At 59.2% G+C, this 15,913-nt stretch overlaps 1 protein-coding gene across 4 annotated transcripts in view; it reads left to right on the forward strand.

The window, feature by feature from the left end:
* Window positions 1-10,262: 10,262 nt before the first annotated feature.
* STAT3 (signal transducer and activator of transcription 3) overlaps window positions 10,263-15,913 on the forward strand; it is a 39,667-nt gene continuing 34,016 nt past the window's right edge. For all 4 annotated transcript variants that reach the window (XM_075911497.1, XM_075911498.1, XM_075911495.1 and 1 more), the window contains exon 1: window positions 10,263-10,414. The gene's annotated coding sequence lies outside the window, so the exon portion shown is untranslated. The remainder of the gene's footprint in view (window positions 10,415-15,913) is intronic.

Consider the following 15,913-nt stretch of genomic DNA (forward strand, 5'->3'; position numbering starts at 1 on the left):
TGAAGGGGTTCCCTTCATAGCCAGGATTTATAGTTTGGTTCAGGGGCTCTCCCACCCCCACTGTACACGGAGGCTGTGGGCCCTGGCCATCCCAGAGGTGGGTTCTGGCCCCCGTGCTGGAGGCTCTGGGCCAGCTCAATGTATTGGGGAGGAGGGACAAGCAGGCACAGCTTGGCCAAAGCTTGGTGGGGCGGGAATAGGCCGGGAGCCCTCCCTCACCCCCAGGCTGCTCTCAGAGAGGGGCCAGCGGGGCCCCTGCGGCATCAGGGAAAGAGGCCATGGCTGCAACCTCAGCAGCGGGATTAGGAGCCTGCAGGTGTCCGGCCCTGCCCCCGCCCCCCACCTCTGCCCCAACAAGCCTCCTTCCCGCTCCAGGGAGAGTTACCTCACTCAGTGCTTCCCCCACTTCACCTTCTGCCAGGAGCCACGGCCCCCAGACTCCAGCTGCAGGGACAGAGGCCAGGGAGGGGCCCGTGACTGCTGGACGCCCCCCTGCCACTCACGGCTAGAGGCAGGACCTGACTCGTATTCTGGCTCCGGCTCTCGGGAGCCAGACACAGCCCGGTGGGGAGGGGGGAACTGGGAACGCTCCCCTCACGGGCCAGTTTCACAAGGGCTGTGGCTTAAAAAAGGCTCAGTCAAAGTTTGCCAGAAAGCGTCGGGGACCCCCTTGGACGAGGCAACAACGTGCAGGCGCTCGTTGTGATTTCACTCCTAATAGTGTAGGTCCTACATTAAAGCAGGGAGTGTTTTGTTTGGCCCTCTGAGGAAGAGGGCTGGATATTTAGAACATGGCAGAAGCGGGACAACCCCAGAAACCCCTCAGGGGAAGGTGGCTTATTGCAAACCCCAAGTCCCTTCATCATTCCCCCCAGTGTCTGTGCCCAGCTCCTCCATTCCTGCCCCCAGGCCCATGCAGTGACCTATGCCAAGCTGGCTGGATACCTTTCTCCGTGCCCCTCCTCCTGCCCTGGGGCCTCACACACACTTGTGAATTTACCTTCACCCTCTCCTCCCCATGAGTCATAGAAGCTTCATCACCGTCATGTTCTGGGGGAAACTGAGGCACACTGCACTCACATGCCCCTCCCCCTCCTGGCCCCCAGAGAATCACAGATACCAGGGCAGTGAGTACCCAGCACCTCTCCACCAGGGGTGGGGACTTTGCAGTCGGGAATGCTGGGCACAGGGTTGCCCTCTCAGGCTGTGCTAGCCCGGCAGGCTCAGTCCTGGCCTCAGCTGAGGAACCGTCACTGGGCATCCTCTCCCCGCCTGGGGGGTGAGAACCGGCTGGTCCCACTGGCGCCATTTCCCGCCAACAGCCATCGACAGGCAAACACCTGAGCGCCCACGGACAGGCAAGCAGGAGCCAGCGCCTGCCCAGCAGGGGGGGGCTGAGGGAGGCTCTCACTGCCATGCTGAGATGCAAGTGGGAGCGCCAGGTCCCGCGGGGTCCGCTGGGGAGCTCATACCCCAAATGCTAGAACAGGATGTTCCGGGGGAAACTGAGGCACACTGCAATCACATGCTTCTCCCCCCCCAACCCCCAGGGAATCACAGGGCAGTGAGTATGATATAATGCCCCCCGTCCCCAAGTGCTCACAGGGGGGCCATCTGGGGGAGCAGGCTGGGCTATGGGAAGGGACCCGGGGAAGCACCCGGTGCTCCCCAGCCCGGCGCTGAATGCGCTCGCAGCTCTGACACTGTGGGCTGGGCAGGCAGGGGGTTTCCCCGGGAAGGGCTCTGCATGCAGCTAGGCCTGGGGAGGGCGGAGGAAGGGGCCTCTGCCTTGTGGTTTCCTCCCAGCGCTGACACAGCAGCTGTGCATGGCCTCCTCACCCTGCCCCCGGCTGGGGGCGAGAGGAAAGGCGCTGCGGTCGCAGGTGGGGGCGACACTGACACAAGCGGGGGAAAAGTTCACCGGCCGGGGACGCCGTCAGAGAAGCAGGGTGGGCCGAGCCGCAGGGGGCAGAGATACGCGGCCAGCCTGGGGCCCCACGGCAGCTAGAAACCCGCTGCTCCCGCACGCTCTGCCCCGTCGGTCAGGGCTGGCGCGGGGCTGGCATGGTCTGCTCGGTGCGTTTGGAGAGCTGGGCTAGGTGGGACGAGCAATCCCCGACGTGCCCACAAGGGGCCGGACTGCAGCCATCTCCTGGCCGGGCCAGGAGCAAGCGTTTTCAGGAGGGTCCTACATTAAAGCAGGACCTAAGGGGCCAGAGCAGGGGCAGCAGGGGCTCGGCTCACAGCAAGCCCGGGCTGGGTGGGTTTTCCTGTGACATCACCAGCCGGCATGCTGCAGCCCACGGGGGGTTCTCCTCAGAGCCTGCTAGGAAAGCCCAGGGGACAGGGCAGCGAAGGGCACTCGGCCGGCTGGCCTCCCCCCAAGGCCTAATCTATAGCTGGGAAAATACATCCCGCCCCTGCAGAGCCCGTGAGAGCTGGGTCCCGGGCCCGGCGTGCTCCCCACACGACTCCCAGTATGAGCCACCCAAACAAGCCCAAGTCTGCCGGCCGCGTTCACCCAGCAGCAGAGCAGCCGCAGTTGCTGGGCTGCCTGGGAGGTTAGTGATAGAAATGGAGCCGGGTTAGTCTGGCGTAGCTGAAGCAAAATGCAGGACAATGTAGCACTTTAAAGACTAACAAGATGGTTTATTAGATGATGAGCTTTCGTGGGCCAGACCCACTTCCTCAGATCAAATAGTGGAAGAAAATAGTCACAACCATATATACCAAAGGATACAATTAAAAAAAATGAACACATATGAAAAGGACAAATCACATTTCAGAACAGGAGGGGGATGCAGGGGGGGGGGGAGGAAGGTAAGTGTCTGTGAATTGATGATATCAGAGGTGGGGAGAGTGGGATGTTTGTGAGTTAATGGTATTAGAGGTGATAATTGGGGAAGCTATCTTGGTAATGGGTAAGATAGTTCGAGTGTTTGTTCATTCCTTTAATTCGACACTCTCCAAAAAGGAATGAACAAACACTCGAACTATCTCACCCATTACCAAGATAGCTTCCCCAATTATCACCTCTAATACCATTAACTCACAAACATCCCACTCTCCCCACCTCTAATATCAATTCACAGACACTTACCTTCCTTCCCCCCCCCCTGCATCCCCCTCCTGTTCTGAAATGTGATTTGTCCTTTTCATGTGTGTTCATTTTTTTTAATTGTATCCTTTGGTATATATGGTTGTGACTATTTTCTTCCACTATTTGATCTGAGGAAGTGGGTCTGGCCCACGAAAGCTCATCACCTAATAAACCATCTTGTTAGTCTTTAAAGTGCTACATTGTCCTGCATTTTGGGAGGTTAGCGTACTTGTGTCTGAGAAGCCAGGCCAGTGGGGCCTGCCCCGGAGGCGCAAGGGGCATGGGCAGAGCCGGGGGTGGTGCCGAGAGCTGGGATGCGGTGGGGGGCAGCGGTGGGGAAAGGATAAACGGACTGAAATAGCACAGGGGGACCTGCCCTGCCCTCTGCGCTCAGCTGGGGCTCAGGGGCTGTCGTGCAGCTGCCCCGGCGTCTTCAGGACGCAGACGTAGCGTCTGGTGGGGGATTTCTCCACCACCGTGGGAGGAAATCTGTCTCTGGCTCCTTGGCACAGAGTCTGAGCCAGAGCAGAGTGGCGGCCGGGTGGGAATGCGGCTTGTCCTGCCAGGAGGTGCACACCCCGGCGGCGGACCAGGCAGGCCCCTGACACGCTCGGCTGAGGCTCACGCCATGCGCCAGGGGGGCTCACGTTGCACAGACTCACCCCAGGGACACGGTCCCCCTCGAAGCAGCCCGGGGGGACACTGAGCCGAGGACGTGCTGAGTCCTGGGGAGCAGGCATTTGGGAGCAGGGGAGCTGGAGCAGGTATTGCGAAATAAACCAACCGGATTATTTTTAGCTCCACGGAAGAACGCCAGAGGCGCCCAGGCAGCCAGCGGGTTTCTCCAGCTGCAGCAGGCAGATGGGTCAGGAGTGGGATAGTTGCAGGGTTGCAAAAGCAGGGGCAACCCAGGGGCTTGTATAAACACACAGCTCCTGCCGGGAAGGGGAACGACCTGTACCTGTACCATGCAATGATGCAACCGCTGCCTAATCGGGAGGCTAGACAGGTGCTGGCTGGCTGCTTCCAGGAACACAGGAGACCAGACCCGCATGGATCACTTCCCCTCACAGACCAGTGGCTTCTTTCCAGCTCCCTTTCCCTCCCGGGCACCACGCCGCGTACAAGGTCACGCAAGCATAGCCCTGGCTGTCTCGGCAGTAGGCCGGTGAGCGCTAGACATCTCCCGGCGCGGCCGAGCTCCCAGGGCTGCTGCCGACTCCAGGCTCAAGGACGAAGCTGCAGCGAAGTCTTAGAGCCGGGGATTTGGGGTTCGTGTGCTTGCCTTGCGGCTGGCTCCCGGGAGGCTACACCGTGGTCAGGGTTGCCAGGTGTCCAGTTTTGAACTGGACTGTCCAGTATTTGAGGGTTCTGTCCGGGGCACAAATTGAGAAAATAGAAATGTCGGGTATTTTCTAATTAAGGAAGTTTGATTATTATCATGAGTATCAGTGAGAAGTTGCGTACTGCCTGGCTGGTCAACATGCTGGTAGACACTGCATGAGTATGTCGACCAGCCAGGCGGGGGGGGGGGGGAGTGCCGGGATGGAATCCCTGGGGCCAGACTCGCCCGTGCACCCCACTGGGACTGTGAGTGGGACAGGCAGCACCCCGGAATCTGAGTGTGCCCGGGCCAGCCCTGCTCCCTGCTGGCCAGTTCCTCCCCCGTCAGCCCCGCTCCTCTGACCCCCTCCCAAGCCAGCCCTGCTCCCCACCAGCCGGTTCCCGCCCCCCCGCCAGCCCCAACCTTCTCCCAGCTAGCCCCATTTCCCACCAGCCAGTCCATCCCCCCGACCTCCTCCCGGCCAGCCCCTCTCCCCTCCCAGCCGGTACCACCCCCCATTCCGTTCTGAGATCACGTGTGTCCAGTATTTTTTGGAACCCATCTGGTAACCCTAGCCGTGGTGACCAGGGCTAACGGAACCTCCAGCCACGCCGGGTGGCCACGAGGGCACAGCCTCCCTGGCAGTGCTCAGGGCCAAATCTCTCCCACGGCAGCTGAGCCGTTTGCTCCCTAGCTGGGCTCTCAGCTCTTTCCAAGGTCCCAGGCTGTGCATGTGACTCCCATTGGCAGAGGAGGTGCCCTGCATTGCCCCGGCGGGCAGCCAGCCCAGAGGACAGGAGCAAAGGGGTCAGGGCCACGGCAGGGGGAGTAGGCCGGGGGATGCAGTTCTGGGAAGGGAGCGCTAGCAAAGGACGAGGCGATATGCTGGGAAGCCCTAGGACAGGGCCAGCTCCGGTGAGGAGCCTGGACAAAAGGCACAGACCTCAGGCAGGCAGCCCAGGCCGGGGGTTTCTGGAGGAAAGGGGCACACACCCAGAGACAGCCTGAGGGAGGCCGACAGGAACGGGGCTGCGGGGAGAAAGCCGTGGGTGGCGCCAGGGTCCCAGACAGCAAGGAACTCTGCAGAGCCCGGAAAAGGGCGAGGACGCTGCGGAGCAGCGAGCCCGAGAAAGCGCCCAGGGGCGGGGAATCTTTTTTGGGGTCGGGGGCCACAGACCCACAGAGAAATCCGTCGGGGGGCCACACACAAGTGAAATGCAAAAAACCAACACAAAAGAAGCCCTCGCTGAGGTGGCCCCTGACTGAGAAGCAGAAAGGCCCTCCCCACGGTCCCCTCTCCCCACGGTCCCCTCCCCACAGTCCCCTCCCGCACCAGAACCTGGGGGGCCCAGGCAGGTAGATTTTGTTGCTCCAGGCCCACAGTGGCATGATGGCAAGGGGTGGGGCACTGGAGCACCAGTGAGGGCTTCCCAATGTGTGTGTGGGGGAGTCCTGAGCCTCGGGGGCCGGCTCCAGGCAAGCCGGAGGCCGCATCCAGCCCCCGAGCCTTAAGTTCCCCACCCCCGGCCTAGAGGCAGGCGAAGGGAGGAAGTCCAGGGATGCAGCAGCAGAGAGCTGTGCCCAACACTGCAAGCCGGCAGAGAAAGTCCAGGCAACCGCTTTTTGCCTTCAGGACAGGCCAGCGGCCAGTGAGAGCCCTGACAGGATGGGGCAGAGTGGAGCCTGAGGCTCAGGGGAGCTGAGCTCTTGGCTGGGGAGCCTCAGCCTATGAAAGGAGCCTTTGTTCTTCTCAAGGGACATGGTGGATGCTCCACTGGACGGCGGCTGCTGGTCCCAAGCCTCATGCTCCAAAGGGCACAGTCTCCTCAGGAGCCTCACGCCAGCCAGAGCAGCCTCAGTAGCTGGCGTCGCCCCAGGCATGCAGCCCTGGCTCAAACCGGCGAATGCACAAATCTCGGGCGTGAGTCAGGGCGTGCACCTCTTTGGGCGCTTTGGGGGCGTGCTGGCTGAGGAGCCTGCAGTGCAGTTTCGGGCACGCTGAGTGATGGAAGGAAGGCCCGATGGTTGAAAGACTGGGCCCTTTTGCACAAAGACAAACCATCTTGTGCTGCTGGGGTAGCCAGGGAAAGGGCCCTGGTTTGAGACCGGTACAGCGTCGCGGACAGGACACAGGTGGGAGAGATTCCAAACTCGCTCAGCACACAGGCGGCTTGGCATCCACAGGCGAGACACGGACTTCGTGCAGGAGGCGGCGAAACCTGTTCACAGACGAACGCCCCCGTTGGCTGTGGCTGTTTGAACACTGCTGGCTGCCTGTGAACCATCAGGGCGCCCCAGAATTCTCAACCCCATCTGCCCAGGGAGGCCTGGGGCACCACGGTTCTGGACCTTGGTCTTCTACCATGAGATGTTCAACCCCATAGTATGGGCAGCATCTTGGAGCCTCAGCACGTGGGGGTGAAATTCTCTGTCCAGCGTTGTCACAGACACTTATCTGCCACCTGGGCCTACGCACTGACAGATGCCGCATCGCCTGTGGAAACAGAAGCACTGTACAGCCAGCTAGTAGCAAACACCCAGGCCGCTCCGCCTCATGCCGCGCTGCTCGTGCTCAGAGATTTCAATGCCGTGACTGGCTCGGTTGGAACTGAGTCTCAAATCTTGATAGGTGTCTGTGGTTTGGGTGCCCCAAAGGACACCATGTGACAAAGCGGGGCTGGCATTCTCTCTGGCCTGTTGCATGTGATTTCTACTGTCCTGTGGTAACCCTGTGTGCGTGCCTCAGTTTCCCTGGGCACTGCACCAATAGCTAAATGGGGATGGGAAGTTTGGGTGTGATTCTCAAAGAGGGAGGCTGCCCCAGTAGTCCCCAGCACATACACAATGGCTGAGGCTTTTGGTAAATGAGCCTGGGAAGGGGTGTGTGTGTGTGTGTGTGTGCGCGCGCGCGCGCGCAACCAGGTGACACCTTTTGTCCAGGAAACTTGACAAAGGAGGAGGCGGGGCTGCCTGCAGGGCTGGGACTGGTTGCTGAGTGTGTGAATGAGTCTCGGCTGGCTTAGGATATAGGGAGGGGGGGCCTAAGGCCCTGGCTCTGGGCCCCTGCTCCCCAAGATGCTTCTAGATCCTGAGCTTCTAGTCACTTCTACATTGTAACCCTGTGAACGAATAAATATTCTGTTCTACTGGCTGGCTGAGATGTGGGTGCAGGGCCTGGTGACTCCCCACCCGGCAGTGACACGCTACCATTCAGGTTTTGACATCACATGCCCCTTAGAGCTTGTCTGTTATAGGCACCAGTGTTAGGCACCTCAACAACCATCGCTGCACCTTGGTTTCAGAGGACGGGCCAGGAGGGAAGCTGACCACATCCTCATGCGAAATTACTCCACAGCAATCAAGATTGGGGTCTCCTAAAACACACGCGCTAGCTCAGTCATAAGATATGGGCTGGCTGCAGGGTTATCTCGCCTAAATTGTGCAGGAAGCCAGATTAGGACACAACGGTCCATTGGGGACTTAACATCTCTGGCTCTTCTGAAGCAGGGCGGACACTGGTGAGGGTTCAGTTTCCTCAGGCCCCTGAAGGACAATGAGAGAGCGAGAAGCCTCTGGTCTTGTACTGACCGGTTCTGGGAGTGAGAACTTCCTCCTGGCCCATCCCCCAAGCACTGCTCCAGTGCAAGAGGCAGGGATTCTAGTGCTGGAAGGTCCTGTGTGTCCCGGACCAAGCTGGTGCAGCTCGGGCAGGAAAGGAATCCCCTGTAGCAGGCTTAGAGTGGCCAAAGCCCTGAGTAGTGAAGTGATCAGCCAGACAGACTAGTCAGATGGTGCATCCCTCCCCACCGCTAGCAGCCGGAAGGGAGAAGGGGCCGTAGGTCATGCCGCAGACATGCCTCATGCAGCCCCCCAGATGTGCCACACAAACACCCATCCAAGGCACAGACACACGGAGCAGAAACAAACTGCAGGGATTATGTGGCCTATTTCTGCCTCCCTAAAATTCCCACTCCCTTCACTTCCTGTCCTAAACTGGCAGGCTGAGGTGCCATTAACATTGGATTTCTGAAAAAAGGGGGCTGTTTCCTTAGCACCGCCACCCCGCCCTTCCTCCCTCATTATCACCATCAGTATTGTTAAGGACACTTAGCAGGGCTCCCTTCCCCAGGAGGATTTCCTGCTGCTTTTTGCAGCACTCAGCAACTCCCAGGCTTGCTGTACAGAGATGAGGAAATAAGGGGAGGCTGGCAGCTCTCAGGGAGGTCAGGTCACACAAGGCTGCCCCGATTTCACGGGGGCCAAGTTGGGAGTAATGCTGATGTCCAGGAGCCAAGGAATCCGGTCCCATTGGGGAGGACTCAGGGTTTCAGCCTCCTTGTGGAAACTGAGGACTACTCATTCCCCCACTCTGTACTCCCCCACCAGGCCCCTGCCCTCCAGTCTCACCCTCCTCAGGCCCAGTTCCCGTGTGTCCCCACCACAATGTGCCCCTTCTCCCAAGATCAGCCTCCCCAGTATCCTCCCATGTGCCCTCCTAGGTTCAGCCCCCAAGTACCCCTACTCATGTGTCCCCCCAGGTTCAACCCCCCCAAGTACCCCTGCCCATGTGCCCCCCAGGCTCAGCCCCCCAAGTACCCCTCCCCATGTGCCCCCCCAGATTCAGCCCCCCAAGTACCCCTCCCCATGTGCCCCCCAGGCTCAGCCCCCCAAGTACCCCTCCCCATGTGCCCCCCCCAGGCTCAGCCCCCCAAGTACCCCTCCCCATGTGCCCCCCAGGCTCAGCCCCCCAAGTACCCCTCCCCATGTGCCCCCCCAGATTCAGCCCCCCAAGTACCCCTCCCCATGTGCCCCCCAGATTCAGCCCCCCAAGTACCCCTCCCCATGTGCCCCCCCCAGGCTCAGCCCCCCAAGTACCCCTCCCCATGTGCCCCCCAGGCTCAGCCCCCCAAGTACCCCTCCCCATGTGCCCCCCCCAGGCTCAGCCCCCCCAAGTACCTCTCCCCATGTGCCCCCCAGGCTCAGCCCCCCCAAGTACCTCTCCCCATGTGCCCCCCAGGCTCAGCCCCCCAAGTACCCCTCCCCATGTGCCCCCCCCAGGCTCAGCCCCCCAAGTATCCCTCCCCATGTGCCCCCCAGGCTCAGCCCCCCAAGTACCCCTCCCCATGTGCCCCCCCCAGGCTCAGCCCCCCAAGTACCCCTCCCCATGTGCCCCCCCCAGGCTCAGCCCCCCAAGTACCCCTCCCCATGTGCCCCCCAGGCTCAGCCCCCCAAGTACCCCTCCCCATGTGCCCCCCAGGCTCAGCCCCCCAAGTACCTCTCCCCATGTGCCCCCCCAGGTTCAACCCCCCCAAGTACCCCTCCCCATGTGCCCCCCAGGCTCAGCCCCCCAAGTACCCCTCCCCATGTGCCCCCCAGGCTCAGCCCCCCAAGTACCCCTCCCCATGTGCCCCCCAGGTTCAACCCCCCCAAGTACCCCTCCCCATGTGCCCCCCAGGCTCAGCCCCCCAAGTACCTCTCCCCCAGTGCCGCCCCCCCATACCCCGTAAACAGCCTGTCCCCAGATTACCCCCCCCCCCCCATAGCGGCCATTCGCCCTTTAAGAGGCGGGGCCAGCGGCAGCCCCGCCGTGCTGACGTCAGGCGCTGCCCGGAACTCAGCTGAGTTTCCCGCATGGACATTCCCGGCACTTGCCGCTCCCCCCGCGAGGCTTCCGGGCTCCCGTGTCCCTCGGCTCGGCCCTGCGGTGGGAGGGGAAGCTTCGCGCCGGAACAGCCAACTAGGGGCACCCTCCCCCCCCCGCCAATCCTAAATAATTAATCAAGTCAGAGACGGGAGGTGCCGATTGGCCGAGAGGTTACGCCCCCCGTGAATAATGAGCAAAGGCGGCGCGCCATTGGCCAGCGGCTCCGTGACGTATGCAATGGGGGCGGGGCCGAGGCCGAGGGGGCAGCAGGTTTCTGGACTGCCGCGGTGGGAGCAGGAGGCCGAGCGCCCCAGGCAGCCGGAGCCTGGGAGCCCCGTCCCCGCGGGTGAGCAGGGGCCCTGGGGCTGCAGGCAAAGCGGGGGGCGCCTGTGGCATGAGTGCGTGAAGGTGCCGCACCCGTGGGTGCTGGGGAGCAAGCTGCTCCCTGGGGGCGGGGGCTGGGGCTGGGAGGGAGGGGACATTTGAGCCCATGGGTGCTGGGCTGGGGGGGACAGCTGCACCCAGGGGTGCCTGCCCATGGGTGCTGCTCCAGTGGGGGCAGTGTCGTGCCACGGGGGGGGGGGCAGCAGGTCCCATGGGTGCAGGGCAGGGCAGGGCTGGGCTGTGGGGCATCTGCACCCATGGGTGCTGGACAAGGCTGCTAGGAGCCTAGAGTTGGGGCAGCGGGTCCCATGGGTGCTGCCTGCCGGGCTCTGGCATCTCTCTCACGCTGCTGGGGCCCTGAGGAGCGAGGCCGGTGGCAGCGCTAGAGCCAGATTGACAAGCCCTAGAATGAGGAAACTGAAAGTGGCAGCCGGAACCCGGCCCCTCTCGCACATCCATCTTGTCTTGCATCAGCCTGGCTGGGATACAGGCTCTCCCCAGCCCCTCGCCTGGCGTCAGTGGCCCTGGCTGGGTGCTGCCGTGGAGGCTAAGCTCCCTTGTGATGCTGGCTCCTGGTTTCCTTCGGGCAGCCTCTTGCTCCAGAGCTGATGGCGATGGAGGTCGAGGGAAACTGAGCCGGCCAGCCGGGCTCTGCTCTGTCCCCATTGCCTAGCATCTGCCTAGGGGTTGGATTGAAAAGCTTGGCCCAGCTGCTGAGCACCCTTCCTTGTGTCACGGACTCGCTCTGGTTAGGAGCTGATGCTGCTCCCTGGTACCTGCAGTGGGTGGGGGGAAAGCTGCTGCGGTGTCTTTTCTTGGAGAAACTTTATGGCTGGTGCTTGTAAAGCTCCGTGTGGCTCGCGCTGCCTGGGGCCCACCTCACAAGGCCTAAGAGCAGCTTGGGATGATGGGCATCGCCTTTCTTTCCGAGGCCAGTATAGATGCTGCGTGGGTCTCGTCGCCAGGCCAGGAAACGATGCTGTCGTTTTGCTTTTGTTATTAGTCACTGTCCAGTGTCCAGGGGCGATGGGTTTGCAGTCATTGGGGGGAGCAGGGAGCCGTTTCTCTCTTACCCAGAAACAAACTTTCTGAGGACGTGCCCCCCTCCCCCCCAAGCTCTGAGTGCCCTCCTTCAGCTGGAGGAGCCCCGGGCACCCCCCACTTTTGGCCTGAGCACTGGCCAGAGCATCCCTGCCCTGTGATTCAACCGCTGGCCAGCTGGAGCTGAGCCCCCATTGGCTTTAGGGGCAGTGAGGAAGGGGCCTCAGGACAGAGCATGAGTAGGCCCATGGCCTCGGTTAGGGAATGCTTAGCCTTCATTGGCCTTCGCTACCTGCTGCCAGAAAGGTTGAACCTCTCTGGTCCGGCAGCATGTGCGGTCTGGCATGATTTTAGTGCTTGATCCTTCCATGAGGGCAGAGGACTGGAGTCCATGACCTCTCCAGGTCCCTTCCAGTTCTAGGATTCTAGTGAACCAGATGGCCACACCCTTGGTAAGTGGATGAGTTTCCTACAGTCCTATAAAGTTTGTTTACAGCCACCAGGTCTGGCTCTTAGTGTTCTGTGCTGTTGTTGATTAGCTCTAATTGACCCTGAGCCCAGGAAGCGGTGGGAGTGTTGGTAATCCTGCTAGACAATATTGACCTCCCATGATTGGGCAAATTCTCTGATTCTGCACCAGTCAAGTCCCAAGGGTGCCAGACTAGAAAGGCTCCACTTGTAGTACAAAACCAAACACCCCTGCTCTGCCTTTTCCTTGAGGCTCTGCCCCAGCATGGCCTCTTCTCCCAGGCCTGGCACCCCACTCACTCCATCTCCCACTAGGAATGTGAGAGGTTGAGGCATGAGCTGATGCTTATCGCTTCCAGTTAATGGTTAAACTCCTGCAGGGCTGGCTGAGCCCCTGTAACTGATGAAATTGTAATTGGTTACACCCGCGATTCTCAAACTGTGGGTCCTGACCCCCCGGGGGGTCGCAAGCAACTTGGGGGGGGGGGGGGGGGTCGCAGTAGCACAAAGTTTGAGAACCCCTGCGTTACATGGCTAGTGTTTAACAGTTTTTACCTGTCCCTTGCTCATTTTCACTGGGCAGAGGGTTGGAGTTAGGGATAGCTATGTAGGCGACTAGCCGATAAGCATAGCCTTACATGCAGGCTCTTAAAAGGCTGAAGTGCAGCAAGAGGAACCAGTTGTGAGCTGGGAATCCGCTCTCCTGGCTCTCACCTGGTCCCTTCCCCGCATTGCCCTTCTGCTCCTGGGGCTGGGAGCTAAGCTAGCTGCAGTTCTGCAGTTTCCCCCGCTTATCGGCTAGTTGGTGGAAATTCCATTGACTAGTTGATTCAGTGTAATTTCACATCCCTGGTTAGGAATGTGAAAGCTTAACCAGTAAGCATTACCCATACTGGGTGATACTGACCGGTTCCAGTTTATTGGTGGGGGCTGGAGCAATTCCTCATCTGCTGTGGGCAGGGGTCTGCTCCAGCCCCGCAGGGGGCCTGCCCGGATGATGCTTAATTGGTTAAATGGTGAACTGACTAACTGGGGTTTTGCATCCCTGGTTGGAGGGTGGGAGGAAATGAAGGCTCTGGCTTGGGTTGCAGGCTCCAGGTTGGGGCCAGAAATGAGGGGTTGGTTCATGGTGTGGGAGGAGGCTGGGGAGCCAGTGGACATAGAGAGCCACTTTGAGTGGCGTGGAGCTGCTCCGTGCCTGAGGGTCCTGGCAGGGTGGGCCGTGGGCTGGATTAAAAGGCTTGGCGGGCTGGGTCCGGCCCACGGGCTGTATCTTGCCCACCCCTGCCCTAGGAGCTGAGGGACATGTGTCTGTTTCGGAGGAGTTGTGTGGTGCCAGCCCTGCCAACTGGACTTCTAGCGCCCCAGTCAGTAGTGCCGACTGGAGTCATCAGGGTCCCTCTTTCATTGGGGTTCCAGTCGAACCGGGACACCTGGCAGCCCATGGTCCCTCTCATGAGTCCTGGTTGGCCTTTCACAAGGAAGGACTTGGTTGGTATTGACCAAACTATCTGTTGTTAAACCGCCATACTTTGATTCTGAACTGGGGACTCTTGTATATTTCAAAACTGACAGGCTGCGTGGAGCCCGGGGTCAGCTGGGGAGTCCTGGGAGTCAGCTGGAGCACTGCTGCTTTGAAGTGCCACGAGGAGCCTGACACCTGGCTCCCTGTAGCATTCAAAACAACTGCACCATTCTCTCCTCCCCTCCCCTTCCCTGTTGCTTCTATCTGATAGAGGCAGCTGGGAAGGGGGTGCGACTAGTCCTTTACATTTCTAATTGCCACTTTTTGCCAGCCTCTGCAGTTAGCACTGGGGAAACTTGGGGGGACAGTGTTTGCTGTGCGTCTTACTCCGAGCCTCAATTGTCAAAGTTGTGCAACCACAACAGGCATGTAGAAATGGCCTTATTACATTCAGTGAATGCCCTTCTAGAGTTACATGTGTTTTTAAAATGACCTTTCAGAAACGTGGACTGGAAACGACGTATTTGGAGTAGGTGGACTGGAAAGTCTATGACCTGGCTTAAGAAGCCAAACTCTATGGAAAGCCAAAAAAATCTAGTTTCTGGCCTTGAGCGTCCCCACGGACCTTGTTGGGATTTTGATCCCAGCAGGATCGTTATGTGGAGAATTTCAGAATGCTTCAAATAGGGATGTAAGCGACTAGATGATCCGCTAAGCAAAAGCGTATCGGATGGTCAAGTAGTGACTAGGGTTGTAACAGTGTAGTCGATTACGCTTTTGCTTCTCAGTTATAGGTCAATGCTAGAGACTACACACATTTTCTCCCTGCCCTGGACCTACCCGCGTTGCAGCTCTGCATGTAAAGTGTATTAGGAGCCAGGTGGGCAGGCAGCCTGGCTCAGTTCTGGCTGGTGCCAGGTCCGGAAGCTCAGACCCCTCCTCTCTGCCTCTCCCTCCCCACCCCCGACACGGGCTGCCTGGGGACTATAGAATAGTTGACTAACCAATAAGAATTCATGAGGTTAATCGACTAATCAATTAATCGATATTTAACATCCCTAGTAGTGGCTTGACTAGGCCGGCGTGGGTAATCACTTTTTTGCTGTGGGCCACTTCATAAATTTTTGAAGTGGCTCCAGGCTGCACTGGAAGGGGCGGAGCCTCAAGCAGAAAGGGGCGGTCCAGGATCGTTCCCTGCTTCCCACCCACAGACCATGATTGGCCTGGGGGTAGGAGACACTTGAAGTCTTTGCCCTCCCCCCTCCAAGGGTCTCCCTAGGTGCCCATGCCCCTGGCAGTGGGAGGAGCATGTGGGGCTTCTAAGCGCCATGCACTCCTGGCAGGGCAAAGGAAACTTCGTGCACTTCCTCCCCACCCCCAGGCCCTAATTGTCCTGGGAGCGGCAGGGCCTCTGTGGCCCCGGTCAACCTGCTTGGCAGGCTGGATTCAGCCTGCGGAGGCCCTTTTGTCCAACCCTGGACTAGACGCTTCCACTCCCCGCTCCGCCCTGCCCCATTACTGCCTTTATCAGAGAGAGGCAGAAAGGAGTGGGGACAGGAGCTGCTGTTTGGTGGGGGGGGGGGGGGGGGGGGGGAGAGAATTGGCTTAAAAGCTGGTTTTTCCCACCACCACCACCGACTCTGCGGGAGCCGGGGCTGAAGCACTCCACGCTTGCTCCAGTTCCAGCTGCTGAACTTCTGCTTTGGAAATGTACAAGATCCCCTCCAGGCTCTTGTACATTTCAAAGGCTGAAGCTGCAGGTGGCTCTTATTACGTTTAAAAGGTGAGGTGCAGCCCCCCCCCTTGTCGATTAATCAATGGAATTTCCATCGACTACTCGATTCGCTGACTAATCAAAATGTAACATTCTTACTTCAGAACAAAGATTTCTTGCTGAACTTTTCAGCATTAATACCAATCAAAACTGCTTGGTTGCTAGGAGTACTGGCAATCAAGACTGAAAACCAGAAAGTCTGATTCTGTATTTGGTCAACCCAAGACTTAGTGAACTGATTCATGTCTCTAACTGATGAGAGCTCTGGGTTGTTGCGTTCTCCTTTGCTTGTTGCAGCTGCTTTCAAATCATAGTGAAGAGTAGGTTGGTGCTAGCGCAGATCTCTCAGCTGGGCCAAAGCTTTGCCTTTAATAGTTTTATGAGCAAAACAGGGTCTGAGGTTCATGATGGTAGAAGATTTTGCAGCACTGTCAGGGAATCTTATAAGTCCTTATCTAGGCCCTTTGACCATAGCATCCAAGCGCCTCTCAATCAATGCTCCCTCTAATCGTTTCCATCCACGTGCAGAATAAATTTATCTGTGCACCTGGCACATGCAAATATGCACCACCAATAGAAACACAAAACCTAGCTGTAGGTGCTCTGCTAATCAGCTGGGCAGCATTTGAATTTCTCCTGAGCAGCTGCACAAGCACCTGGCTTACAAGGAACACTGCTCTCAATCCCCCAGTGGGTGTATCTTTTTCCCCATT

The sequence above is a fragment of the Pelodiscus sinensis genome, chromosome 29 (assembly GCF_049634645.1).
Source record: "Pelodiscus sinensis isolate JC-2024 chromosome 29, ASM4963464v1, whole genome shotgun sequence".
Lineage (NCBI taxonomy): Eukaryota > Metazoa > Chordata > Testudines > Trionychidae > Pelodiscus > Pelodiscus sinensis.